This window comes from Psammomys obesus, unplaced genomic scaffold (genome assembly GCF_907164565.1).
Source record: "Psammomys obesus unplaced genomic scaffold, mPsaObe1.curated_primary_1811, whole genome shotgun sequence".
Classification (NCBI taxonomy): domain Eukaryota; kingdom Metazoa; phylum Chordata; class Mammalia; order Rodentia; family Muridae; genus Psammomys; species Psammomys obesus.
In genome coordinates, this window is record NW_026596152.1 from 9,916,789 (window position 1) to 9,942,552 (window position 25,764).

The 25,764-nt window shown below is 47.6% G+C and overlaps 1 protein-coding gene and 1 pseudogene across 2 annotated transcripts in view; both read left to right on the forward strand.

Moving 5' to 3' along the window:
- LOC129666742 (dnaJ homolog subfamily A member 1-like) overlaps window positions 1–11,045 on the forward strand; it is a 25,211-nt pseudogene extending 14,166 nt beyond the window's left edge.
- Window positions 1–25,764, forward strand: part of Pemt (phosphatidylethanolamine N-methyltransferase) — an 82,825-nt gene that overhangs the window by 37,072 nt on the left and 19,989 nt on the right. The window lies entirely within an intron of this gene.

Below are 25,764 nucleotides of genomic sequence, written 5' to 3' on the forward strand. Positions count from 1 at the left end.
GGGGGGAGGTGTTAGTAGGGGTACTGATTAGCACAGAACGTGATATTTTGAATTTAGGCTGTACCCAGGGAGGAGAGAGCGTCCCCGTGGCCAGCCGCTGCTAGCCTCTCGCTGTCAGACACTGCTTTCAGGGACAGTCACACCACTCTGTGAAATGGTGTGGAGATTGGCTTTCTGTGAGCAGCTGACTGTCTGTTCCTCATGGCTGTGAGCCAGGGTACATACCTCCCACACTCATGCCCCATGCCGCTCCACAAGCGCACAGTCTCTGGAGCAGTGGTTTTCAACCTGCGGGCTGTGACCCCTGAGAGTCAAATGACCTTTTCACGGGGGTCACCTACACCCATGGGAAAACAGATATTTACAGTACGATTCGTGGCAGTAACAAAATTACATTATGAAATAGCAATGGAAATAATTTTATGGTTGGGGGGGTCACCATAGCATGAAGAACTGTATCACAATATCACACAACAGTCACAAGGGTCACAACGTTAGGAAGGTTGACAACCGCTGCTCCAGGGGGAGGATCACAGGCCTGGCATGGATACAGGGCACCAAGTGGGCATGCAAGCATGGCATGGATGTACAGGCTTCAGTTGGGCATGTGGACACGATAGCTATGAGGCTTTTCCAATGTGTTGTACCTCGAAGCTAAGGTACAGCAGAAGAGTACTGCTTTCGCCCAAGCCTGAATAGCACGTCACTGCTGAAGTTACCCCTGACCTTTTGTCTGTGTGAGGTGGTGCTTGCAGGAAGCCGGGCAGAGGCTTGAGAGGAGTCCTTGAGGTTTCTTCTGTGTCTTAGAGCTCTCAAAGAATTCTAGAATAAGAGGGGTTTTTGTTGTTGTTGTTGTTATTTTTCTCTCATACATTACATACCAACCATAGTTTCCCCTCCCTAGATCCACTCCTCCCTTTCCTTTAAGAAAAGGGCAGACCTTCCAGGGATATTAGTCAGACATGGCATATCAAGTTGCCATAAGACTAGGCACCTCCCCCCATATTAAGGCTGGGTGAGGAAACCCAATTGGGGGGGGGGGGGAAGAGTCTCAAAAGCAGGCAGAAGAATCAGAGATAGTTCCCACTCCCACTCTTAGGAGACCCGCAAGAACACCAAGCCACACAACCATAACATATATGCAGAGGACCTAGGTTAGACCCATACAGGCTCCCTGATGGTCAGTTCAGTCTCTGTGAACCCCTGTGAGCCCTGGGAGTTGATTCTGTCAGTTTTCTTGTGGTGTCCTTGACCCAAGAGGTTGTTTTTAAAATGTGCTTGTCACTGCAGATGGTGGAAATCATGGCTTAGACACAGTCCTCTGCAGAAGGCCAGAACTGGTTATCCTACCTCTGGACATTTACACAGGGCTTGAGCACCTTATGGTCCAAGGGCTCCCGGCCTCCTGCCAAGCAGGCCGTGCCACCACTCTGCCAGTCCATGTCTCTATAAACCCACAGCAACTCCAGTGCTCGCTGTGATAATTGATCTTGATGGCCAACTTGATGGGGAGAAGAAAACAAACCTTTGGGCGTGTCTGTGAGGGTGCCTGAGGGAGTTTCTTGATTAGGTTGATCGAGTTGGGAAGATCCATCCTGTTCCTGGGCAGCAGCATTCCATGGGCTGGGATCCTGGGCTAAGTCAGAGAGAGAAAGGGAACACAAGCATCCATCTCTCTCTCTGCTTCCTGGCTGTGGACGCTACGTGACCAGCTGACTTAAGCTCCAGCCATCAAGACTTGATCGTCATGGTGGACTGAGCCCTCCAACTGAGGCCCGCAATAAACCTTTTTCCTTGTGTTACAGTTGTCAAGTGTTTTATCCCAGCAGTGACGAAAGTAACTGATACAGAAAATTGGTACTGAGAAGTGGGACAGTTGCTGTAATAGACCTGACAGTGCAGTTCTCAGGCCTTCGGAACTTGTGGGAAGACTGTGGAAGAGTTTGGAGCTTTGGGGTAATAATGCCCTTTGAAAAGCTACAAGCAGCGTTTAATGGGCCGTTCTGATGGGAGCTTGCAAGACAATATTGCTCAGAGATGCCCATGAGGTTACAGAAGGAGAGCAAAGAATTAGGAATTAGGAACCGTGATGAAGGCTATTAGTGTGCTAGATAAGGAATCTGCAAGTGTTCTGCCCATGTGCTGAGAACTTAAGTGAGGCCAAAGTTGAAGGAAATGGACCAGTTTTTTTTGGTGGAAATAAATTTCAAGATGAAGTTTAGCATTCAGGCTGCATTCTGGTTACCATGGTTACTGCTCAGCGGTCTCATTCAGATCCATTGTGAGAGACTGAAAAAGTGGAGCAGAAAGGTAAGAAAATGTGAAGTTTGGTGAGGGAAGGCAAATTTGAAGTATAGCACAAAGGGAGTGTTGACTACAGAGAACCTGTAATTGTTCAAGAGAAACCTGGGCTCAGAACTAAGACAGCAGTAAAGCATCCGAGGGCAAGGACCCAAACCACTGAAGGCTCCATCTTGTTAACTCGTGAGAGCCTAAAGTGAGACCAGCACTGAAAACCACCACCACCTAGGAAAGTATTTCCCCAGGGTCAGCTGGGGTAGGGGTCAGGCTCCATCCTCAGCTGGCAGCAGAACTTGGCAGCATCATCCACTGGGTACTGGCTTTACATGCATGAAGGAAGCAGTAGCTCATGGAGTCTTGAGCCACATGCAGCTCCAGAGAGCCACTGAGGTGAAGCAATGTGTAATAGGGTCAGAGTCCCTACAAGGGGCCCCGAGAGGTCATTTTGTGAAGCCCAACCTGCAGTGGAGACCCTAGGATGTTGGAGAGGCCACGGAGAGGAGATGTCTGCAGAGGAGAGCTGAAGGCATTGGGTGGAGCTGGCTCGAGAGAGAAGCTGTGTGCTCGAGGATGGCCCTTTCTCACTCCCCTCTCTCTTCACATACCCCAGGCACTGAGGATCATGAGGGAGAAGGTACAGCAAGAGGGGTTGTGGCCCTTAGACAGGCCTTCCAGAAGGAGCTTGGCTCATGGCCTTAGAGTTAGAGCTGTGAGACACAGGAGATGAGCAGGCTGTACTAGGACCTCTGCACACGATCTTTCTGTGCCCCAAAGGGCCTTCTGTCACTTAAGAAGTATCCTTTTCAACCCCCCCCCCACACACAACTTTCTCTCAGTGCCTGTTCCTAGACAATGGCATCTCTACCATCAGAATGTAGACTCTGCCCCACAGAGAGAGGCTTCCTGAGGGCAGCAGTCACCCAGTGTCTGGCACATGGCTTCCTAAATGTCTTGAGAGCAGCTGTGTGTTGAGCTGTGTGAGTATGTACATGCATGTGAGCCTGCCTGGCCTGTGCTTTGGTGGGTATAAGTAGTTTTCGGATTCTTCCCTTTGACCCAGCAGGCATGAACTTGACTGCCAAGCTCTTAGGGCTCATGCCTAGTGGCTTCCCATTGCCCTAACAGCAGAACAGCTACTGGGAAACATTGGGTACCGAGGATGTATTAGGGTTGAGAGCACACACAGTGTACAGGGCAGGAGGTAGCTTGGCATCCTAGAAGGGCATGTCCTTAGCTGGTGTGGATGGTCCTGGAGCCATTTGGTTATAGGGCACACACCCATGTCTTTCTAGTCTTTAAAAAGATGGGAAAGCTAAGCTAATGGGCCTGGCTTATCACATGACCAAAGAAAGAATGCCAGGATTTCTGAGACTGTCTCTGTGAGGATAATGAGATAGCTTTGATCATCATGATCATTCAACAACCAGGAGCTTTTTGGGAATCTGTGCCCTGGGGGCCACCAAGGACCCATCCTGTCACTATATTCACCTTGGTTATGCTTTTCTACAGGAGAATATGCTTAGAGCACGTAGAGCAGGAACTAGGTTGAAGCAGGCCAGCAATACAGCCCTGAGGTTGGTAGCAATCTGGCAATGGTGAGTGTTGGCTGTGGCTGTTGGGCAATAAGATACAAGGTCGGTCTTCTGAATGATTCTTGTAGCTCACAGTTCTGGGATGCTTCTCCTTCTTCAGGGTGCTGGCAGGTCTAGCTTGGGTCAGAGCACTGCAGGCTGCCCATTTCCTCATTCCCCACAGCCCCTTGGCCAGGCCACAGGCGAGCAGTCCCTGCCTTCTGCCTGCTTAGATCACCCTGTGCTTTCAGGATGGGTTTAGGAGTCTTCTCTCGGACATCCACCCCAGTGGCTCCCATGGGGCCATTTCTGGGAGCAGGCACATCACAAGCCACCCAATGTGGGTCTTTGTCTTGTCTTCTGAGTTTCAGTTTCAGTTCTTCCCCTAGACAAATGGTTTTCAACCTACCTAATGCTGTGAACATGAGGAATTTATGGTCGGTGACCCCCAACCATAAATTATTCTGTTGCTACTTCATAACTGTAATTTTGTTGCTGTAATGAATCATAGTGCAAATGTCTGATATGTGACCCCTGTGAAAGGGTTTTTCGACCCCTAAGGGGTTGCATCCCACAGGTTGAGAACCACACACTAGACTTAACCTGCTGACAACAAACCTCTTGGCTCCTCTTGTCCTTCCTATGGGCTGGTGCATTCTTGATTCCTTCATTCCATTCCAGAACAAAATTTTTGCTCAAAATGTTCTCTTTTGTGATAATGAACTTTTGGTGATGTAGGAAATGCCCTTAGTTTTAGAAATGCTGTGATGAAGGAGGAGTGGATGGATGTCCCGGAGTCTGTGATGTCAGCAAATACAAAATGTTCTAGGACTTTGATGCCAGCGCCTGGAGGTTGATTCTTCCTACTTTGATGTGGGTTCAAAAATCTGTCAGTGAAAAGAAATCCCCTCTATGGAGAGGAAGTGAGGGCTGTCAGGGTAGGGTGAGGCCGTTGGACCCCACTCTACCTCAGCATGTCCACGTCCACTCTTCCTACATCCTGGTCCTCTTCAGGTGCAGACTCAGAAGCAGCAGAGCTGTCCCCTCTGGATTCTCAGAAGTAAGTTCAGCCGGGGCCAGGTTCCCAAGTGCTAGGACCACAGGCAGGTGCTACCATGCCGATATGACTTCACTTCCATTCTGACAACTTCCCCCATGTCCCTGAAGACACCGTTGATGAGCCAACTGGCAGCCTGTCCTGATTGTCCACAGTTGCTAAGGTTTGTCCCGGTTGTTTATTCGTGGATATGTATGCTTGTGTGTGTGTGTGTGTGTGTGTGTGTGTGTGTGTGTGTGTGTGTGCGCGTGCATGCACGTATGCAGCACAGAGTGTATGTGAAGGTTAGAGGACAGTTTTCAAGAGTTGATTCTCTCCTTCCACCACGCGAATCCCAGGGATTGGATGCAGATTGGCAAGCGCCTTCATTCATTGAGCTGCCTCTCCAGCTCAGGCATCATTTTAATTTAATAGGGATGTTTATATGAATGCTGAGTTTGTTAAAGCAATCTTATAAGTAGCTGAAAGCCTGAAACATAAACTTCAGAAAACATGAATAATCTTAATAAAACAAAAAATCTTGTCAATTGTGAAAATGGCACTAAGAGTAGAAAATATCCAGAAGAAAGTCTTGTTTTAGACATAGTTAAATTCTAGTTTATATTGGCATCTCTAAATTAGAACATTAAAACTTTTGAAAACAGATTAATCTTGCTTCATTAATTTCCAAACTGTAAATTTTTATAATTAGGGGGTATTAATTAGGGATACTAATTTTTCTTGTATTTTTCTTAGCCTTGGTCTTATACCTGAGGTAAAAACAGACCAAATTATCCAAATAAATACAAAAAAAGACTCAACAGCATCAGATAAGTGGTGTTAAGTTTTAAGGTATAGAGGACGGCAGGTACCTAGAGACTGCCGCACAGTTTTCCAGTCTCCAGGGGACATGTGCACAAAGCACACAGGCCCCTTCTGAAGCAACCACCTGTATGTACCCACTGTCCATTCTAAGAGCCCAGCAACTGAGCAGCCTCCTTACCCAGCATCCTTGCTCCTCTCTAGTGTTTATGAAATGGTGATAACTAAGGAAGATTTTAAGCCAACATTTTAAATGTGTTCTCAGCATGTATCATTTATATTTTGAACTTTTCAAAGGTTGAATTGAATTTAGCCTTTTTTGGGGGGTGTTGTTTTGTTTCATTCATTTTGCTTTGTACTGTTTCTTCAAGACAAAATTTCTATGTGTAGCCCAGAAGGTCCCGGAACTCACTCTGTGGACCAGGATGGCCTTGAACTCACAGATTTCTGTCTGCCTCTGCCTACAGAGTGCTGGGATTAATGGTGTATGCCACCATTGGCTGGCACATTTAGTTTTTAACTCAAGTATTTTGTGGTTTATATAAAGACCAAAATTTTTAAAAACTCAGGAGATGTTCTTAATTAAGTAATAATATTAATATAATTCTGGCAACCAAAACTAGAAACTTAAGAAAGTGGTTAATTATTTACCCTGAAATCTGAAAAATTCTAAACACTTTGAAATGAGAAGTGAAGGCACAGTTGCATTTCTAAATCATTTACTAGGTCAAAACTCTAAATGTTTTATCAAGGAAAAAGACATTTTGCAAGCTTGGTCTCTGGAACTCACAGTAGAGAGAGAAAATGACTCTAAGAAGTTGTCTGTGGGCATACACACACACACACACACACTCACACAACAACAACAATAGTAATAGCAATAGATTTTAAAGACTTTAAATAGCCAGTATGAAGTTAGATTTTGGGGGGAAGTTCCAGCTTTCTTCCTCTAAGATGTTTCCTAGTTACCCCAGATACTTCTTTTAACTGATGCTGGTCAAAAGGGATCAGGGTCTGCTGCCTTTTCTAAAAGGGACACTGACGAACAGTTAAACTGCAGGGTTTTTAAAAAATCAAAATAAAAGACACGGTATAATGAAGATGAACAGTCTTTTTGAGATGTTTTTGTTCTTTAAAAATAGCAGCCCCCTTCCAGGAGAGTCCACACATGGCCTATCCAGTATCCAGCAAGTGCACAGAATACAGCAGGAGAGAGAGCACAGCTTCAAACAGAACTGTCAGCACAGACGGGAGGAAGGCCAGGTGTTCAGGTGGACAAGTTCCAGACTGCCACAGAAATAAAACCATCAGAACAAAGGGGAATCGGGAGAGCTGTTCAGGCGGCGATGGAGAAAGAAGCTCTGGCATCTGGTGCTGTTACATGAGGAGATGGGCTCGTCCTTGTCAAGAGCCGAAAAGAGAAAGCAAGCCCCCAAATAGATCTTGGGTGTTGAAAGTGTTATATGCTGTTGGTCACGGTAAATACATACAGAAAAGCAGAGTGAACCAAACTCAAATGGAATTTTTAGCATTGTGTCTGTCAGTCATAAGTTCAGAAGCTTTTGTGGGAAGCAGCGGACATGGGGTCACCTCGAGGAGTGGTTTGTTGGGAGGGAAAGACTCATGAACGTGCACAGCCTGAGAGCCTTAACGAGGAGAGCGTTAGGAGAGAATTACGCCAGCAGTGGCATGAGGGGGCTATGAAGGGAGAGAGAGCCTTCCTTTCCACATCCCCAGAGGAGTTGAATTTGTTTGTGTACAGATGACAGGGATCCCAAGGGAAAGAGCCTCCAAATCCCCAAATGCCAAGAGAAATGAGGCCTCATGGGCATCGGCAGCAATTGGGAGCCTTCAAAACAATTGGGAGCGTTAAAGAGGGCTTCCGACTCTTACAGGTTTCCAGAGTGGGTGAGCAACCTTTATACCTCGTGGCTAAAAGTTGCCTTACTCCTAGGCAGTGGAAGGGAGGCCAGGCCTGCTGCTCCTGAGTCACAGCAAGTCCCTGTCCTCTGTCCCAAGGGACAGACTGTGGGGGCAGCACCTGATTACTGTTAGAGAGAGGCAGTTAGAGGGTCTGTGATCTAACAGTTACATAACGTATTGCATGTCTCATAAGAGCAGTCTTCTTACCAACATGAATATTATTATGTCCATTAGTCTAATAAACAGAGCCTGGGCGTCCTATGAGCAATGCTGGCTTTATCTTGATATTTTACAATGTACATTCAAATCAAATCGTTAGGTAACTAGACAGGAGAGAAGCATTAACAGGCTTGGAGGCTGGAGGATGAACCTTTCTATAACAGTGGACCATAGCAAGGAAATAAAAGATAAACACACGAAGAAGGAGCTCTGCGCACCAGGATGGCAAAGCCTTCTCTTTGTCTGTACTGTGTACAGTGTAAAGCAATCCCTCTCACCGATGCTCTGAGTCCAGGAGAGACAGACGTCAGTGACAGCTCCGTTTCCCTTCCAGCATTGTTTTTCACTCACTGGAGTAGTCTCGGCCCTTTTGCTGCAGGTGCCCACCGATCCTCATCTCCAGCTTCACCTGCTTTTCTAGTTTTGAGCTCTAGGTAAAGAGAACATAATTGTCCCTTCCCGCTTTCTGTCTCTTGGGTACTGATAATGAGGTTTCTCTTCATGGGCTTCACATAGGTACCCACCGTTAAGCCTGATGTTGCCCTTCTTGCAAATTTCATCAAAACATCTTTGTGCTTCCTCCTGAGCCCATGCCCAGGAAAAAAAAAAAAACAAAAACAAAAAACAAAAAAAACTCTCGTCATTGAACTTAAGAACCTTCAAAGGGAAACTCTGATTCCTGGTACTATATTTCCATATTATGATGTCCAATTTAAAATCCTATTACATTATTTACAACAAAATGTGTTACCTACTAGTAATTATCCTACTAGCAAAATTAACTCATTTCAACATTGGCAAAATATATGTGTATTTCATTTTTATAAATAGTATATATGATATACACAATATATATTCATATATATGTCCTAGATACATTCTGCAAATATGGCGTAGATCTGTGTATCAGTGAATTCTCTAGAAAACAGAACTGATGCAGTGAATTTATTTAATAACCTAGCGTACCTTAAAATAGTAGCAGTTGTCTCATACCTTAGAGATTGAAAACCTAGTAGTCACTGGGTCCTTGAGGACAGGCAGCCCAGCAGTTGGAGAATTCTGTCCCACAGTGGCGGTCTCACATTGTGTGAAGCCAACAACCTGGCAGTTGCTCAGCTCACAAGGTTAAGAGCCTTGCCACTTCTGCTCTAGCACAGAAAACCTGGCAGGTTCCTGGAGAGCTGCTCTTGGTCTGTAGTCAATGATGGAAGCCTGGAAACCCGTGGCTCTGACATCAGTGAAGGAACCAGCAGCAGCAGCAACAGGTTAAATCAGCTTGGTGGAGAGAGGGAGGTCAGGTGAGCAAAAGGCAGGTCATCTTCCATCTGCCATGGCCCTTTTTATCCCCTCTGATGATGGAAGGTGCCGCCCACACTTGGGGTGGATCTTCCACACGAATCAAGGCAATGAGGACAATTCCGGTGAGGCTTCCGACCCTGGGGTGGTGCTTTGAATAAGAATGGCCCCTGTGGGCTCATATATTTGAATGCTTGGTCATAAGGAAATGGCACTACTTGAGAGGGTTTAGGAGGTGTGGCCTTGTTGGAGTGGGTATGGCTTTTTTTAAAAAGTGTGTCACTGGGGGTAGGCTTTGGGGTTTCAGAAGCCCAAGCCAGGCCCAGTGGCTCTGTCTCTTCCTGCTGCCTATGGATCTGGACATAGAACTCTCAGTTTCTTCTTTTGCACCATGCCTGCCTGTGTGGTGCCGTATTTTCTACCATGCTGATAATGGACTAAACCTCTGAAACTGTAAGCCATCCCCAGACAACTGCTTTTCTTTATAAGAGTTGCATCGGTCACAGTTCTCTTCACAGCAACAGGACACTGACTAAGACACCAGGTGATTCTAATTGGTGGGAAGTTGACATTAAAAACAACCATAACAACCTGGGACCTACTGCTTTAAGAGACCAGATGGACACTCTGGGAGAAACCAGGCCATGCTCCTTCTTCCGGGTGGCTGTCCCCCATGAGCTGAGAGGCTGGCCGAGCTGAGTTCTGCTCTCCTCTAGCCAGCCCACTCACCAACTGTAGGAAACAATTAAAGAAGCCACTCCTTATGGTGTTTGGGTGGGCGGGTGTGTGGGGCATCAAACCCAATGCATTCAGAATTGGAAAGGGCCTTGAAGAACCTGGACTTGAAGGACCGTCCTGAGAAGAGTCCACATGAAGGATAAAAGTCTCAACAGGTTTATGAAACTAATGAGGTTCTCTCTGGTTCGTTGTTAAGAATATAACAAGGAGAAGTGGTGATTTCAAGAGAGTGGAGTGGTGGTAGTTTTAGCACACATGGACATCTTCCATGTGTTCTTTGGAGGAGGAGGAAGGGTGCAAACCAAGAAGAGAGGTGAAGTGGTGTGCATGGGCTCTCAGTGGCCTTAGAGGACTTGTGTGGTGGCACAGCAAGAAAACTGGCTCCAGGAGAGATTGTGATTTGTTCTGCATGTGAAGGTCGAGGCAGTAGGAAAGGAACAGGAAGGAGAGTGCTATCCCAGCTGCAGAGGAACTGGCATCGAGGGCTCCTCAGATAGGACCAGGAATGGCTGAGCAAATTCAGACTTGCAGTGGAGAAAGGATCAGTCTTGAAGACATATGTAAAAAATGCAATGGAAGGAAGATAGTTTGAAAGATGAGGATTTTAGAAATTTATCTTGACAAAGCATGAAAGACAGCCAGAAGGTAACATTCCATGGTGAAGGAGACCATTTTTCACTTGAAGAGAAGAACTTGACATAGATATGGACTTATAGCTGGTTGAAGCATTGTGTGGCTTCAAAAAGCCAGTATCCATTCTTGACAAGTGAACCTTAGGCATCATCTCCCAACCAGGTCTCATTGCCAAGCACCAAGATATTAAATACTACATGAACACTTGTCAGTATGATGCCAACCATGTGAAAAAGGAGTGCCTGATCACTGAGTTTAAGGCAAACTTTACTGAAATTGGCTTTCTCTGACTTGATAAAATATCTTTTCTGGAAAAACTCCTTTCGAAGAGGAAGGATGTAGAAGAGATCGATGAAATTGTCTATGTAGAACTTCAGGACTTTGATCCAAATCAAAGCCGGTGCCATTATAATGGAGAAGCATATAAGGATGATGAACATCACCCCAGAGATGGTGTTCTGTGTCAACTCAACTGTAGCAGTGTTTTAAAGTTAGGTGAAGAATAAACTCAAATGCTCTGACTTTGCCACATATGTATGCTGATTCAGTGTACAGGAGAAAGCCCAATACCAGTAAACTGGCTTTAAAAGCTCCCCAGCATCTGTTAGTTACACTCTGTAACTGACTTGGTTGTGCATTAGAAAAGGTGAAAGTGACATGCTAGGTGTTGGCTTCATTGTCTCTTTTCATTGTTAAGCTATGAAATTAAAATTCTTTATTTAACTGGGAATCAGAAAAAAGTCAGTAGAGCTGCGCTATTCTGTCTATAGTATGAAGTGGACTCGTCGTGATGTCTCTGCCTTGTATTGGCTTTGCTATTGCCTGAAGATGGCATACTACGAAATACATAGAAAAGAAACCTTCCTAAAGAAGTCTGTTACCATAAGCTGTTCTTAAGGGCTTGCACTTCTAGGGATACATTCCTTCTGTGATACTGTCTGTACACATACACACTCACACATTTACCAGTCCTTGCTACCTCTTTTTCCCCTCTCTTTGGACCACAGTAAGACCCTTGAGTAGCAAATTCCAAAGTCAAGTAACTTAGCAATCAAAGCGGAGAGACCTGTCCCCGGAGAAGCGGTTCACACTACAACCCAGGAAGAAGTCTCAGATATGTTCCCGGCTTACTGGAAACCATTTGACTTAGGCTCCGAAGTAAGTATAATTTAGTGTTGGGGGCACAGCAAGTTATGAGTAGCTTTAACTGTGCATATTGAGGCTCCTGTTCACATGCTTAAACCTGGGTGCCTGAATTTAAGCAGCTCTTGAAAAGCATGGCTGTCTTCCAACAAGCTGACCACAGAGCCCCGCCCACCACCAAATGACACAGTAGTCATTATCCCAGGTTCGGTGCACAATGAGTTCAAAGTGGCCAGAGGGATTTTTCTTTTAAACTTAGTTATTTTCAGGAGATCTGTCGCAGAGATTGGTTTTGCCCCGTTGCTGTCATTAGGAAGCCATCTTAAGTTTGTGACAGACTAGTTAGGTACAACTCTCCAGGCATCATGGTCACAGAGGCAATGATCGTTACACACGAATGTCCTTGTTTCTCTGTCTCAAATGAACTGTCTACAGAACTCAACAGCTCGGACTTAGAGGCTCAAAACTCTCCTTGTCACATGGCAGCTGTCCAAACAGTTCAGCAGAATTACAACTTTGCTTGGAACCTTATAAATGGCATAGTAGCCAAATGGTTCCACAAAAGAACCCTAATAGCTCAGCCAAGTCCCCAGACAGACAGGAAGACGAGGTCTGAGTTACACCGTTGGGGAAGAAACCCAACAGCAGCCAGACTTTCCAAAAGAATCCAAAACAAATTCCAAATCCTAATCTTTCTGCCTCACTAAATAGAGGTTTAAAAATCAGCCAAAGGCAGCTAAAGTAGGAAGATAAAAATAGGTCCCAGGGTAAAGTGGTTCCAGCAGCTTCTTGGAATGTTCTGTCTTTACATCCCTCCAGGGTCAGCTTGTTGCAGGTGGCAGACACCCAAAATGCATCTTACCTCCCATCTGGGTTGTCAAGATTGTTATCAGGGTCAGAGCCTGGGTCCCAACAGCCCCATTAAACCAGGTTCAACATCCTGCCCTTAGTAACCAATTTAACAAATATGTAATAGTAAAAAGTACAAAGAGAAGAATTATTTAATGTGGCCACACTGGGAGGAGGGACAGAGTGGGCCAGTGGCCCCTTTCCTGACCAGTCCATTGTCAAGGTCCTCACATGAGGGTGAGGTTTAGGTAGAGGGCTAGAGGAATGTACAGCTCAGCAGTCCTGGCCACAGCACGCGGTCCCTCATTGTCTGTGTTCCAGCCTCTCCTGTAAGCCAGCATGTGACATCTCTTTTTCCAGAGACAAGTTCTCCCTGTGGTTGGCACAAGGCTTCAGCCTCCTCCTTCTTCCAGCATGAGAGTCTTGGAGATACCAGCTCTCTGGGGGCTGTGTTCACAGTCTGATAGCTGAAAGGAGAGACACAGGTGTCTTCCTGTCCACGAGGCTACAGGATAAAAGGCGGTCTGCCTTTAAACCAGTAGAGAGGCTTAGATAAATGCTACCCAAAGGCCCATGTGTCTAAGGCATGGCTCCCAGTCTGGGTCACTATTGGATGTGGTGGGCCCAGCAGGAGAAATCAGTTCCTTAAGTGGGTCTCTGGCCCCTCCTCTCCCCTCCTCTCCCTGTCTTGTTTCCCAGCCACGTGGCGGGTGACTTTGTTCTGTAAGGCATACCTGCCGCGATGCACAGCCGTAGCCCCAAAGCAACAGGCCCAGCTGATCATGGGTGGAAACTGAGGGGAAACAAACCCCACTCTCTCTGCAGTTAGTCATCTCTGGTGTTTGTGGCAGTGATGGGAAACCACCTAACACAGCAGGGATCACACTACAGGGACACAGGTCCCACACATGGCTGCTCCTGTGGGGAGACGGAAGACACTGGGTAGTTTTGTGGAATAGGAAATGCCTTACCTCAGGGCATGAGGACCTGTGGTCCATGCCAGCCACACTCAGGAGAAAGGCAGCCCAGGAACCAACCCTCCCAAAGCACAGCCTTGTTTCACTTGGTGGAAATACACAGATTGGGTGTTAGCTTGGAGTGTGGTGGCTCAAATGCTTGTGTCTGGACCAGTTTTGTGTGTGGAGGATGGTCTGAGGTGTCACATCCTGTAGGGAAATGGTCTTGGACCTCCCACTGAGAGTTAAGGAAGTGGGAAAAAGCTCTGATTTTCCTGAGCTGGTTCAGATGTGAAATCAGCTATCAAATGCATTCTGCCCTCCTCACAGGAGGCCGTCCTTTGATCTGCTCTGCTACTGCAGCAGGGCTAGTTGCGATCGAAGGAGGGCTTAGACAGAAGGAGGGGGCTGCCCTTTCCTACTGCCCAGCTGTACGGCTTCTGCAAGTTACTTAGGCCCCCAGCGCCTCTGACTCTTCTTGTATAAGTTTTCCTACTTGGCATAGGATTCTGAGAGCCACCTGTCTGCATCCATTAGGGACCTTTATAGACTTGCAGGAGCTGTACCTGGCCCCGTGGCACCCCCATGGGACTGATATGGAGGCTGCGTTGTTGAGGTGCCTCAAGATAGGAGCTCCATCTTGAAATTCTCATCTCCTCCAGTGAGAAGGCTTCCTGTTGTCACTAGTCCCCGTAAGTCACAAACTACATTCATGGCCAAGCTTATAAGTTCTGTTTTGGGTCAGAGAAGTCATGAGCTGGGTTTGCCCTTTGCTGCACATAACTTGATCATGCAGGCGCCTCTTGCCCCCGCACCCCTCCTTAAGGTTCTTGCAGCTGCATGCTGAGTAGGGACTTGGTTCCTAAGCAGTGTTGTTCCTTCTGTGACCCTGAGAAGGCACTATATCCAATTCTACCCATTTGGGGGGGTCTACCCATAATAACTGGGCGTCAGGGTGTGGTGGTGAAGGGAAGGTTCTGCACTGACACTGTTTTAGCTTTGCATACCGTATAACAACGTATAACAACGTGCTCATGTGTCTGTGGACAGAGGAAGCTAGAAGAGGGAAGCACAGCTTAGAGTGATGGTGGCATTTGAGGGATGAACTTCTGACCGTGGAAATGGTTACAGGACTGAGTGGGTCATGGAGTGTGTATGTGAGGGCCCTTAGAGTGTGGTGGAAATGAGTTAGCTCTCCCCATCAACCCCTTGGGGGCCGAACAAAATGCAAGTTCTGAGGCCTCGTTCTGCTGCAGCCTAAGAGCGTGCATTCTCACTCTATGGTGATGCTGATGTGGGAATCACACTGGGTGTGACAGGTTTTGAGAAGGGGAGAAGGCCAGCCTCTAAGGGAAGCAGCAGCTGCAAAGACCAGAGCTGTGATCCCAGGCTCTCTCAGTGTCAGGATGTTCCAGCCTGGGTGGTCTGTGGGGATGATGTCCAGGAGGTGGCCTCCAGCTTACCCTGCTCCTCCACGGCTCCTCCATAGCCGCTACAGCCTCTTTGCATCAGTAAAATGATGAGCATGCTCTCACTGCTTCTACCTGCCAGGGGTAGCTAAGGACCAGACTCAGGCTATGTGGTAAAGCCGTAGGGCCCTGATTGGTCATAGAAGGGCCAGAACTGTGGCTTTAGTCTTCCTGTACTATCCAAACCTTCTCCTTATCTTCAGTGAAGGATAATTCTGTGAATGCATAGGAAGCCCTGCTCTGTGGCCCCATGTCCTTGCTGTGATCCAGCTCTCTCAGCTGGCTCTTCTTAGAAGGCTGAGGCCTCTTCTGGCTTCCGGTGCTCAGAGCAAGCTGTGTGGGCCAGATAGGTGCAGAGAGGTTATAGCAGGTGAGGTCTGGGGTAATTCTGGGAAACTGCAGTGGGCCAAGGGTGCCAGGCAAATGCCTGAGCGTACCTGAGCTGGCCCTCTTTATCTGAGGCCAGCATCTCTCTGGCTGTGACATAGGAGCCCAGAGATACTGCTCTGCCCTGCCTGTTTCTAGATTAACTGCAGGAGTTCCACTGATTCACATTGCTTTCACCTTAATAGGAGGATTAGCTGTGCCAAGTGCTTGCTTTCAGGAAACTTCACTGGCCCTGGAAGGACCTTCTCAGAAGCAGCACCAAGCAGGCATTGCTTTGGGAGGCCGTGTCCAGGCTGCTTAACCATAGAGTCAGGCCCAGCAGCTCAGTTGTCTGGGGAAATCTTTCTGTATGGCAGAGACTCTGGTTTCTCTGGACAAAGCTGGATCAAATAGCTTTCAGGCACCTGAGTAACAACCCTTGGGGTCTCGAGCTGTTCATTCCTTGGCAAGTTCTTTATTCCATATGAAGGTCAGAATCCATTTCTAGGAAACAGTCATCATGGTATTTTCCTCTTGGGGCCCTCATTGCTACCCAGCATCCCTAGTTTCAGAAGACTCTTGAGACCCAATGAAGGCCCACAGCACCTGAGGCCTTTTATGCAGCCGCTATCAACCCTAGCATTTCTTGGGAGCTAGGCCTTGCTTGGGAGCTATGCCTTGCTTGGGAGCTATGCCAAAACTTTCGGTTTGCTACTAGCCCCGTCCTTATAGAAGCTTCCTTGCTCCTCAAATTACCAGTGAGAAGCCTATGTTATGGGGATATCCTCCATACAGAACAAGGATTATGAGAAGAACCTAGTTTGTTTAGGGTCTTTTGTTGACTTGAGGTTTTTTGGAGAAGCCGCTGTACCTGTAGATGTATCAGAGACTTTCCTGTGGGGTTCTTGGAGGTAATGCCTAGCCTGGTGCCTGTCGCCTGCTTCCCATAGAGCTCCAAGTGGCTACAGGCCTGTGCATAGCACTGGTGACATCCACAGCTGTTCTGGGTAGGAACAGCCATTCAGCAACTCCTGTAACCCAAGAGACCTCTCAGCTGTTCTTATCGCCAACTCAGCCAAGCTTTGAGCTCCTGGTGCTCTGCATGGAAAAAAGGAGCCACAGGTCACAAAAGAAGAGAAGAAAGTCGCTCTTCCCATCCCCCCAGGCAGTAGGTTCACTTCCTGTTCCTTGTGTCTTTGTATTCAGCAGATACTTATAGAATACCTGCTTTACATTTTGAGGAACTCAGAGGCCAGTACTTGGAGATTCCCATTTGCTGGGTGTGAATACATGCCAGGTGCCCCCAGGTAGTGGGAGGGAGGGTTCACAAGCAGTGTCACTGGGCCTTCTGGCTCCTGAGCCTGCCCCAGAGGAAGGGCTGTGCCAGGGCAGGGCTGCTGCAGGTTCTGGACAAGCACAGTGTAGGGACACCTGACTAAATGTTTGGTTCCCTCGTGGTCCTAGCGCCTGATTTACCTGGGCACCTCATATGAGAGGGCCACACTGTGCTCAGATAGCTCTGACCCCAGCCACTGGTTCTGGAGGGCTGGTCCATTGAGGCCCAGCCAGTGTTTCCTGAACCTTCCTGATTAACGGATCGTCTGGGACCTCAGCTCCTCACCTAGTTGGTGCCTGTTACTCCAGAGCTTCAGGGCAGGTACAGGGGAAGACTGTCTCCTCAGAATGCTGTGGCAGTATTGTCCCCATGCAGCCTGTGGCCTGGAGGAAGCATCTGCTGCTTTCCTTTGAGTCTCTCAAGGTGAGGTGTGTGTCCTGCCTGCCAGGTCAGGGTTTAGCCTTTCCTGTGTAACCATCTGGGACCTTCCTGCCTACCCTGCTGGGGATTGGACAGTTGTGAGTAAATGGGGCACAGGAACGCTGGCAGAGAGACAGGCATAGAGTCCTGGGTATGGTATGTTTCCCTGACCTGAAGGAAAGTCCTTGCCTCCCCTGCTCAGCATTCCTGTTAGCAGCTTAGGTTCCACAGTCACACTCAGCTGAAACTCCATAGTCTTTGCGTGCACAGACGTCTGTTGCAGCTATGTTTGGCATAACACAATTCTACATTCAGTTTGGGTAGCCAGCTTCTGGGTCAGCCCCTGGTGCATGTACACCATGGAATTCTTTGCACGTATAAAGGGACCAAGAAATGAATCTATTCACACATCACAGGGACATCATGTGATTCAAGGAACCACAGACCTCATGACTACATTTTGGGGGCACACAAAACAAAAAAACAGGTAGCACATAGGCCAGGGGGAGGTAGAGATGACCCGGTTAGTCCAGGGAGCTTCCAAGGAGCACACAAGTCGGTTTCCTGTCTTGGTAGTGTGAATATGACTGCATTTCTTTCTCAGAATTTGTAGACTGTATGTGTAAAAGATACATTTGCCAGGCATGGTGGCCCATTCCTGTAGTTACATCACTTGGGAGGCTGAAGACAATGGATCAAGAATTAGAGACCAGCCTGGGCCATATTTTTGCAAGACTCCATCTTAAAAAACTCAATTTTGTATAATGGAAGTCTTGGTTTTCTTGTAAACTCAGTTATGTTATGTAAATATGTTTTTGTTTTAATCCCAAGTGTGGGATTTTAGTTGGGCTATAGTTTGTCCACAGCTGTTTATTGTCTCATGTGGGCACGGCTTTTGCCACCTGGTAAAGGCCTTCCATGGGCAGCACAGAGAGGGGCGTGACCAGGGCTCTGAGAGTATAAATGTGAGGGCCGAGAAAGAAAAGATGTGGCATTTGGTCTTGGTGTGTGACGTGTGGCAGGTTGAGACCAGAGACCAGAAACCAGAGACCAGAGACCAGAGACTAGAGACCAGAGACCAGAGATGGTGTGGCATTAGAGAAACGCTTCTGGGTGCAGCTGTGTGGAGGAGACTGCTTAGCTGTGCCTTTGGTTGACAGAGATTGGTATCGAGCCCTAAAAGAACGCCTTGACCCTAAACAGCCAGGAGAAGTAAAGGGGTCTGGGCCCCCTCTCCCCAGTAACCTTCTCACTCCCACCTAAGGGTTGGGAGGTTGGAAGTGAGATTGAGGCCTAAACACCCCAAATAAAGTAGAGTTTCAAAAATGAACGCTACAATTTTGTCTCAATAAATCTGACCTTAAATTAAAAAAAAGAACAAACAGACAAAAATCCTCTTGGAAAGTCTACCTATCTTTCTTCATTAAAAAAAAAAAAAAAAAAAAAAGCCTGCAATTAAAGAAACAAAGAAGCCTGCAGATGGGTTGGCAGTAGGTACCACTGTGATGAACATTGTGCTGCTCGTCCCCTGGTGAGCCGTGATAGGCTTCTTGGGGCCAAGGCCTGGCTGCTTATCAGGACAACCACTCCACCGTTCAGCAGATACTTGCAAGTTTCCTTCCAACGGCAGGCTGAAGTCCATGTCAATATTGACTGTAGAGGCCACCGGGTTTCACCATATTTGGTTAACCGTTGAGGAGTCATCTCTAGGTTATTTTCCAGCGGCTTGGCACGGGTGGGCTGTGTTTTATTGAAAATAAAAGAGAACAACTAAAAGAGCTCTACAGAACTCAAGGTCACTGTGCTAGAAAAGCCTCAGGGGCAGATGAATCTCAGCGTAAACCTTCCGGCCTTTGTTTTCCTTCCCAGCAGCTTTAGCGTGAATCTTTAAAGGAATATGTGCTGGAGAGCTGGCTTCGTCCAAAAAGTACTTGCCACACAAGCACGAGGGACCTGAGTTGGATCCCCAGCTCCCATGTGAGAAGTTAGGAATAGTGATGCACACTTGTAAACCTAGCTCTGGGAAAGCAGAGACAGGCTCGCTGGCCACCCAGCCTGCACTAATCAGTGATCCCTGGGCCACTTAGAGAACTTCTCACAAGACAGAGGCTTCGGAGGATCTTCAAATGCATGTGTATATGTGTGCGTATGCAACCCCCCCCCACACCACACACATACATGCACAGAAGGTTGGCTGGTTTCAGGGGGCCTATGGCCTACATGGTCCCTAGTCCCTGTTCTGGCCCAAGGCTCTTGGGGAGCTGGCTTTGGAAGAACTGTGAAATACTGATGGAGTGGTGTAATCTCTCAGCAGTTCCCTGTTGAGGTGGGGACAAGCAACATTTCTAGCAAAGCTTCATGGGAGACCGCAAGGCCAGTGTGTGCTCTGGCCTGATGCCCTCCTGCAGGAAGGAGAGGATGGGCTGGGAGTTAGGATGAGCCATGTTATAGGTCCCAAGAATCAATCTAGTCTCCTTCAGAGGGCTTTAAAATAGTTTTAAGTTAATTTTTAATTTGTGCAATTGGATGTTTTTTGCCTGCTTCTATATCTATGTACCACATGAATGTCTGGTGCCCTTGGAGCCAGAAGAGGATGTCAGATCCTCTGGAACTGGATCTTCTGGAAGAGCATCCAGCCCTCCAAACACTGAGTCATCTTTCTAGTCCCCTAAGGGCTTCTTGAAAATCAGTCTCAAGAAGCTCTCTGGCTCCTCCTGCCTGGATCTGTCCTGGAAGTGGCAGCTTGGACACAAAGATGAGGTCCTACCTCAGTACATCCCTGTGACTGCCTTTCAGGTCAGCAGACATTCCCCAAGCCACCTAGAAGGTTACTTTTCTTGTACCCATGTTAACCCTGTGCCAGGCTAGCCATACCTCAGATTCCCCTCCCGGAGGAGGCTCAAGAAAGGTCTGGAAGGACTAGAGGAATGGCTCAGAGGTTAAGATCCCTGACTGCTCTTCCAAAGGTGCTGAGTTCAATTCCCAGAAACCACACGGTGGCTCACAATCATCTATAATGAGATCTGGTGCCCTCTTTTGGCGTGCAGCTGTTCATGCAGACAGAACCTTGTAAACATAACAAACAAACAAACAAACAAATAAATAAATAAAATCTGAGAGATAGAAAGGCCTGGCAGCTGTCTACAGTTCCCACAGGTAGAGCAGGTGTCTGGGCTGACAGAAACCTCTGTAAACATCTGCTTGTCTGCCTTGCGCCCGCTCCAAGGTAGAGCTGTAGGCCCCAGAGTCTCAGGGGTTAAGACCTGTGCCAGACTCTCCTCCCCCATCTCTTTCCCTGCCTTATGTTTCTTCTGTGCCCCACCCCACTCCTGTTCTGATTTGCTTCCTGTTGCTGTGATAAACACAACTTGGAGAAGAAAGGGTTTATTTCGGCTTCCTGTTCATCCCTGAGGGAAGTCAGGGAGTTAACTCAAGCAGAAACTGTGGAGAAATGAGGCTTACTGTCTTGCTCACTGGCCTGTGCTTTGCTAGCTTTCTAATGTAGCCACCTGCCCTTGGATGGTGATGCCAACAGTGGGCTTCCTACCAGTCATTAAACACCATAATTTGAAGACATGGCCACAGGGCAGTCTGGTTAAGGTAATTATTCAGTTGAGGTTCCCCTTTTTCAGGTGGCTTAGGTTTTTGTCAAGTTTAGAAACTAACCAGTATACCCCCTGCTCAAAAAAGGCAAACACCAAAGCTGGAGACAGACAGAGCCACAAGTGCAGGACAGGGCAGGAGTGGACACCTGCCCAAGGCTGGGGTTGGGAGCTACAGGGCTAGTTGGGGAGGGCCAGATAGATCACCAGGTCTACAGCTCTAGAGAAACAACAGGAAGCAAACCAGAACAGGAGTGGGGGTTGGTTTTTTCCCATGGGATGGGTCTTGGGTTGTGCCATGCATTGGTTGGACCTTCCCTCCATCTCAGTTATATCTGCTCTATCTTTATACCTGTATATCTTGTGGACAGGGCGGATTTTGAGTCAAAGATTTTGTGGTTGGGTTGTGTTCCCCTCTCTCTACTAGGAGAATAGTCTAGTTAGAGGGTGTCCTCTTCAGCCTCTAAGGCCTCTGCTTGAGTCCCCCTCATACCCTCCCAGAAGCCTACTCTGACTTAGGTCTCAAGTTAGTCAGAGAGATGTCCTTGCCCATGGTTTCTCTCTTCTCTACAGGCCTTTTGTCCTCCCACCCTGCTTTCTTCTACTATCATATCTATCTGTGCTTGGCATAGGGAGCCTTGTGGAAAAGTAGGGGAAGGAAAAAAGGACCTGGAGGTGATAGAAACTTCACAAGAAGACCAACAGAACCAACTAACCAGGACCAAGTGGGGCCTGCTGAGACTGAAGCAACCAAGGACCTTACATGGACTGGACTTCAGGTCTCATGTGGATCCCCTAATTAGGGGAGTGAGGGTTCTCTCTGACATGGACTCTCTTGTCAGCTTTTTTACTTCCCCCTGGAGGGACTGCCTTGCCAGGCCACAGGGGAAGAGAACATGCTCAGCTCTGATATGACTTGATGAGCTGGGGTGGATAGGAAGGAGGTTTCTCCTTTGCTGAGGAATAGCAGAGGGTCATGGGAGAGAGGGAGGGAGGGTGGGGCTGAGAGGTGAGGAGGGATGGGGCTCAACCAGGATGTAAAATTAGTAAATAAATTAATTAAAAAAATAAATAAACCCTTTAGTGTGTACTGAAATGTTAGATGAAATTTAAATTTGATTTATAAACAAATAGTATGTTATTTTGTTGAAAAAATAGCTATAGGATTCTATGGCTTTTAAGGTCACATGCTTAAAGGATGTAATTTACAACAAGGTTGAAAGTGTAAGCAAAATATAAGTCAGTTTACACGAGCTGACTTACCTATTTCTTTTACCTTACAGAATCTCCTCTTTTAAGTACAGCTGTGAAGCGGCCTTGGTAGCACATTGTTTAGTCTCAGGGTAGGAGAGGGGTGCTGACGTAGCAGGCTCAAGGCCGCAGCACAGTTTACTATTCTAGCAACCCAGCTGGAGGTGTCTAGGAAAACACTGTCCCCGTTGGCTTCATTAGCTGTGCTGAGGATTCTTGACTCAGCCAGCAGGAAACGCAAATAGATCCCTACAGATCAAATAGGATGAGGGGCTCCATTCTCTTCCCATGGCCCCTTACTTGTCACTGACTTTCTGTCCTGCCTCGTATGTCCATTGTCTCAGCATTTTGTTGAACTGACTACTCTTTCCAGGCTTGTTTGGTGTGGTGCCTAGTGGAAAAGCAGTTGATGAGCATATGAGGGTTTCTTCCTGGGTTCTGTATGTTCGGTTTTTTGTGTGTATGTGTGTGTGTCAGCAGCACACTGTCCTGATTCTGTTGCTTGTAATAACTTTGAAGTCAGGAAGCATGTGTTCTCTAAGTCCTCTTTCTCAAGGTTGTGTTGACTGCTTGGGTTCCCTTGGGTATCCATATGAATGGAAGGACTATCCTATTAATTTCTGCAAGGAAGCCAGCTGAGATCCTCCTGTGGATGCTTTTCCACTGAACACTATACCCTGGAGTGCCCACAGTGACTGTGTAGATATCTCCCCTCCCACTTGTTGGCAGAGTCGTTCTCAAGGGTGAGGTTGCCCACCCTCTCTTGACGGACTCTGAGAGTAGGCTCCATCTTCATAGGATGCTGCAGGCCGTTCTGTAGCCAAAATTAGAATCCAGATTGAATTAGCAATCTGCTGGACTTCTTTAGTGTTTTGCCTCCAGCTGTGTTGTGTGTGTGTATTTGTCTGTCTGTCTCTCTGTCTCTGTGTGTTTGTATCTGTCTGTCTCTCTGTGTGTCTGTCTCTGTGTGTCTGTGTCTGTTTGTCTGTCTCTGTGTGTATGTGCCTGTCTATCTTTCGATGTCTGTCTGTCTAACTCTGTGTGTGTATGAGAGAGACAGAAAGAGAGAGAGAGAGAAAGAGCCTCCCTGCATTACAGGACTCTAGGAGGCCTGCCTCCCTTGCCTCCTGCCACAGCTCTTTGGGTAGAAGGTAAGCTCATGCATTGGCTGATTAGAAGTGTCAGCCAGGACTAGATTAGACAAGGTTTTGTGTTCTGGTTGCCAAATGTGACTGGGACCCTCTCCAGGGAGTTCAGTGCACATGTGAATCTGCACAGCAGGAGGGGGCTGGCTTCCTGTATTACTCAGGGTACACATATGTCACAGAACATATATGTATGGAATCTATTGGAATGGCTTACAGGCTTCAGTCCAACTAACACAACAATCACCAGCTGTGAATGGAAAGCCCAAGACTCTATTATTTGCTCAATCCCAGGTGGCTGGATGTTTCAGCTGGTCTTCTGTATAAGCTGTCATCCCAAAAAAAGTAGGCTCCAATGGATGTGCTGGCAAAGTATAAGCAGGCAAAGAACAAACACCCCTTCCTTCTTCCATTGTCCTTATATAGGTCTCCAGCAGAAGGTACGGCCCAGATTAAAGGTGTGCCTCAAGATCTGAATTGAAGGTGTGTGTAGATCCAGATTAAGCTTGTGTGTCGTGCCACCTCAAGATCTGGATCAAAAGCTAGTGTCTTCCTGCCTCAAGATCAGGGTCCCAGGTGTGCCCTCCATTTCTGGATTGTAGTTCATTCCAGATATAGTCAGGCTGACAACTAAGAATAATCTCCACACCCCCTCAGTGTGGAAGCAGAGGGTAACTTCATCAGAGATACCAGCTGGGTTCCATGACAGTAGCTTTTCCAGGGTTCATAGCTCCAAGGAGGAAGATGCTCCCTGGCAAGACAAAGATAGGCCTCTTCCTGTCAGGAAGAGAGCTAGACTTCATGTCAGGAGGGAGCTAGACTGTCAGTGCCCGGATGACAGGTAATAAGCACTGGGCATGGTGGCTGAGAGCAAGGCCACATCAAGGTGAAAGCACAGGGGTGCGAGTTGGATAGGGAGGTTTAGGTGAGAGCTTTTGCTCCCTGGTCCAGAAGCTGCCTGCCTCGTGAATGTGGTGATGGGTCCTGCTGGGTGCTGCTGAGCTCCCAGGCCACACCACGCAGACAGAGTGAGGAGTGTGCCCAGGCCCCGCCGGTGTGTGTGCTCTGTGTACTCCAGCTGGTTGAACAGGTGTATTCCAGCTGCTGTCCTGTGCTGGGAAGCATGCACACCTGGGGTGAACTCTCCTGTGCTTCTGGTCCAGGCCCTCCGGGACTGTTGGAACAAGGGACACCTGCTGGCTCTGGGAGCCTCGGCAACCCCTCTGGGCCAGAGGGGTTCCAGATCCTACCCCTGCTATAGAGCCTTGAGTATCTGGTGAAAGAGGGTGTGGTAGAGCACTAGGACCCCCACTGGGAGTCTGTGCTTCTCAGGAGCCTGCCTTGGGATGAGGGAGATAGGAGCCATGTGACCTCTGAACTCCTTCTCTCACGTGTTGTCATCTTCATGTCAGCTTGCTCTTTGTGGGCAAGACCGCACCCTTAGTCCCAGAGACCAAAATGAAACCAATGGCAGCTCACTTTACAGATGAGGAAACTAAACAGAGAGACGACCCATCAGCTGCCAATGCAGTGTACAGAGGAGCTGGTCCTTGAGCCCAAGCTAGTACTCCACGTAGCCTGGTGTTTTGCCAGGCACCATGCAGACGAGAAGCAGCTGGTTCTTCAGTGAACACAGAGAGCCTGTCTCCTTCCCAATGGAGCATTTTAAGAATCCACCCTGGAGCAGGAGAGATGGCTCAGAAGTTAAGAGTACTTGCTGCTCTTCCAGAGGACCCAAGTTCAGTCCCTAGCCCCCACATCAGGAGGTTCACAACCACCTGGAATTCCAGTTCCAGGGGCTTCAACACTCTCTTCTGACCATCCACACACATCACACCCACAAATTATTTAAAAATTAATCTGAAATAAGAAAAATCTACCCTTACTACCTTTCACTTCCAGGATTTCTTAAAGCTGTGAAAAGCAAGCAAGATGTTGCTAGAAAACAGTCTCGTCTCCATAAGCAGCTCTTCTACCTTTCTAGCTCCCATTGGGTAGAAAGAGCCAGCCAAGGCTTCTGCCTGCTCTCATTAGTTAATTCCACTGTGCCCAGTGGCTCCCTGGGGGAGGAGCTCTTCTTGCTGGTGTTTTCAGTAAACGAGGCGCATTTGGCTTTAATCACATGCATGGCATAAAAACAAGACACCATTAATGTGCTGTGTTTTTGTTTTCCTTTCAAAGCACTTGACTTTCTAACGGTCACTCACCTAGAACAGAACCCAAGTAAATGTGGGGTGTGGGGGTAGAATGATGCACGAGTATGAATGGATGGATTAGTAGGCAGACAGGTAGGTGGACAGGCGGATGTTTGGGGGCATAAATGCACAATTGGATGGATGGATGGATAGATGGGTGGATGGATGGGTGGATGAATGGATTGAAGTGGATGGATGGGTGGGTGGATGAATGGATGGGTAGATGGATGGATGGATGGATTGAATTGGATGGATGGGTGGACTGGATAGATGGATAGATGGATTGAATTGGATGGATTGGTGGGTAGATGGATGGGTGGGTGGGTGGATGGATGGATTGAATTGGATGGATGAGTGGACTGGATGATGGATTGAATTGGATAGATGGATGGAATTGGATGGCTGGGTGGATGGATGGATTGGATGGATTGAATTGGATGGATGGGTGGGTGGATGGATGGATGGATTGAATTGGATGGATGGGTGGGTGGGT